The 3,929-nt window shown below is 39.8% G+C and overlaps 1 pseudogene; it reads right to left on the bottom strand.

Moving 5' to 3' along the window:
• Window positions 1-2,859: 2,859 nt before the first annotated feature.
• On the bottom strand, window positions 2,860-2,977 carry LOC115031850 (U6atac minor spliceosomal RNA; annotated as a pseudogene).
• Between the last annotated feature and the right edge of the window lie 952 nt (window positions 2,978-3,929).

The following is a 3,929-nucleotide window of genomic DNA, read 5'->3' as shown; positions in this document are numbered from 1 at the left end:
TTTCAGATAGCAATTACTGGTGTAACATCATGTATGGTACAAAGTGTGTGTGTTGTATGTTCAGAACCAAGACTGCAGTCAGATCAATGGCACAATGGTTGACTCTACCAGGATCTCCTCATACCCGTGCCTTTGATTTTGAACTAATTTGTGGCTACTCAAGAAGTGTTTACCATCACCAAATATCTGCAACCCCCACATTCAGCCCTATCTGTGGTCCTGACCCACAGATGGAAAATCTGTACTTTACCAGCCAATGTCCAGAGTCTATAGATTTCGCTGTAGCCCCAGAGGGTATACCTCACAAGCCATGCATTGCCAGCCTTCCTTCTGATCCCTGCCGCTCTGGCAGATTTCCACACTGTTTCAATCCAAGCCATCTCTTTTGGAACGAGTAAAGTTTCATCTTTGCCAGAATAGGTCTTAGCCCTAAACCGAACGGGGCAGCTGTTTGCCAAACTCAGCGGTGATGTTTGATGCTAATGATCAACATGGAGCAAGGCCCTGGGAGCAAGTGATGGAATGGAACATGATGACGTTTGATTTTCCAGCAACAGTTATAACATATTTATAGCATCACTAACATAACATAGGCTCTATCTCACTGGCTCTGGCTCTGGCCTGAGGGGCATCAATAAAGCTTTTCTTCATTTATTGTTCTACATTTGTGGAAAGAATGTTAATGAAACATTTGTTTCATAAAAGGCCCTTGGTATAAAATAAGCTGGGCATCTTGAAGTTAAGGAGAGCTAAAGCATTGTTAAGATATATAGGAGGAAGCTTGAAAGAATATAAAAGGAATACATCATATCTTCTTCATTATTTTTCTGTTTGGAGATATAGTCTTATTGGGGAAATAGGGGTAGCCTCAAACAAGGGCTTCCTCCTTTAGCCTCACAGCTGCTAAGATTTCAGCCATGTGTCACCATCCTTCTCTTCTTCCTCTTCTTCTTCTTCTTCTTCTTCATTATTTATTTACATTTCAAATGTTATCCCCTTTCCCAGTTTCCCCTCCCAACCCCCCATCCCATCCTCCCTCCCCCTGCTTCTATGAGGGTGCTCCCCAACCCACTCACCCACTCCTTCCTCCCCGCCCTCAAATTCCCCTATACTGGGGCATCCAGCCTTCACAGGACCAAGGGCCTCCCCTCCCATTAGTGCCTCCATGTGTACTCTTTGGTTGGTGGTTTAGTCCCTGGGAGTTCTGGGGGGGAGGGGAGTCTGGTTGGTTGATATTGTTGTTCTTGCCACCATCTTTCTTAGTCAGCCATCCTTTATAAGTACCTACAACCTCAAAACATTACCTTTTAAGCTGAATAGCACATCAACACTGGTCAAATACCATTTTTAGGTTATTCTAACTTGAGATTTGGGGGAAAAAATGAGACTTACAATTAAAAGCAGAAAACTACAATGCTTATTCTGCAGCCTCAATTTTAAAGGAATTCCAATGCTCCTTGAATCCCTCCTAATTCTTAACTTCCCAGGTGAATCTCACATTGGACATTTGCAAGGTTCATACCACCAGTGGCAACATCTAGTAGGTGATATCAAAAATTAGGCACTTCATCCATGAATATGTCTGTGAATACACTTGACTATATCAATAGATGAATGAGGTTTATTATAAAATACTGGGCATATACATTAGTCATGACATCAAAACCACTGTCCATAACTTGTTGTGGATAGCCCTGGGACTAATTATATTTGATGTTAATTCTGTTCTCCTGTGAGTGGTTGTGAACAATGAGACAGCACTCAGGTGATTTCCTGTAAACCTGCTTCCCACCTTAATTTGTAAAATAAAGGAGAGCTGATGATTGGGTAGATAAAGGAAAGGTGGAGCAAAAGGTGAGAAGAAGGAGAAAATGAAAGAGGGAGAGGACACAGAGGAGGAGGAAGAAGAAGAAAAGTGGAGCAGAAGCACATGGCCTGGAGAAACTGCAAGTTCTAAGGGGTCTCACAGATGGGGAAGATGGTAGTGTAGGGGTAGATCTGCCCAATCTAGGCTCACAGCATGTATTCATATTTACTGTGTTGTGTTTTCCTTGCCGGGGCATATTTGGGTTGGAGATTTACCGCAACAATAACTTATTAATATCTACTGAAGCACTGATCCTAACAATTGCTAGGAAACAGACAACAATGATGCCCGTGTGTGGACACCACACTGTCACTGTTAATGTCTAGCTACTAATGTTCTAAGCTAGTAATATCCAACAGTTGTCTATGCAATTTCTGAGGGTAATATTGGCTAAGGAAGTTGTCCTTTGAAACCACCATGTTTTTGACACTATTTTAAGTGGCAGAATGTATGCTTAGATTCCACACATATTTTTGTGAAGTCACTTTCTCACAATTTCGTTCTCATTTGCTTCGTTACAATTCAGATATGCGTTACCATGGCTACTTTGGAATGACACTTACCTTCTACAACCCATGGACTTGCTGCAACCTTTGAGTATAGACCCAACCTCTTATTCTCTTTCTTTAGGACTGGTGCACCCAAAAGGAGTTGTTCCTGTAAACATCCTTTATTGAAATACCCATTGAGTATCTGGTGGACTCACAAGTCCTCCACACATACCCAGAAAACCTTCTACCATGGGGCATTCATGTTGAAAATATCTGGGGTTTTCTTGGTTTGTTTGTTTGTTTGTTTTCATCGAGAGTATTTGCTTCAAAAGCAAGATCATTTATAGAAGATATCAAGAAATGCTCTCATCTTCATTCATGCTGACTGGTAGAGGAACTTAAATATAAAACTTGAGTTGTAAAAAATCATAAATATTCATCTGTTTCAAACTTTTCTGTTGAGTTTTTGTTGTGGTTGTTGTGGTTGTTGTTGCACTCCCCAAAATATTACCATAAGTAAATGGCAATGCTTTAATCATCAATTTTTTTGTAAGGCCCAAGAGCCTTTTCTGTCCATGTCAAAGGAAATGCTAAGCAACAGTCACCTTTTATACAACACATCAGGGCCTTCTTAAATAAAATTATACAAAACACCGTGGCCTTCTTAAACTATACAACACACCATGGCCTTCTTTAAATAAATTAAAGTATGTTCATTAATCCCAAAAGGAACCATCAAGATCTTAATGGAACGCAGAAAAATAATAGTAAAAGAAGTTCCAAGTTAGATTTCATCACAGGGTTTAACAACATGGAAGTCTCAGGACTCTCTTAGGCAACTTTTAGTCATGATATTGTTTCTAATTTGAGGGCCACAGGGGATGGGCAGCAAAAAGGATTCCGAATGTCTCAGTTGCCACAGCCCTGGCTTCCCATCACAGCTGGATGACAAAGCAGCATTAAAGCCCCCGAGGAGGGCTATACTATATCTTCCCTTTTGTGTGTCTTGTGTAGTGATGTTTGTGAATATAAGTATTTTTACTGATACATATTTATCGTACATAGTACTGGGTTTCATAAGGTATCTGTGGCTTGTGTTTTAAATTGTTCTATAAAATTAAGTTAGAAGTTGCTCCACTCATAGGAATGACTACAAGCTGCCTACTAACCTCTCAGGTCAAGCAGCACATAGTCTACCTTCAAAAATTAGTTAGTTCAAGGATCTCTCTATTCCTATATTACTGTGTAGAGTGAGTTTAAATTAGAGGGTTAAAAAGAGAAAAACAATACAGCTTTTTTTATTTTCTAGAAAAGAAAGCATATTACATATAAATGTGTCTCGTGAATTGGAGGGCAGTCCTAAGGGTTGGTCTTCCCTGGCAGTCATGGATGTGAATCTCCTCCTTAAGTTTGGCTTCATTCAAATTTCATGCTTTCTGGGAAGTTTACAACTCACTATTTATATTTCACTTGCAGGCAAACATAACATTAAAACTGCTTTGCTTATCGTTTTAAGTAGTAAACTATCTTAAGAAATGCATAGCCGATGGTTGTATTTTTAAAAGATGTCT

This window comes from Mus caroli, unplaced genomic scaffold (genome assembly GCF_978045245.1).
Source record: "Mus caroli unplaced genomic scaffold, Mus_caroli_1 scaffold_10, whole genome shotgun sequence".
Lineage (NCBI taxonomy): Eukaryota > Metazoa > Chordata > Mammalia > Rodentia > Muridae > Mus > Mus caroli.
This window is presented reverse-complemented; position numbering and strand designations above follow the sequence as displayed.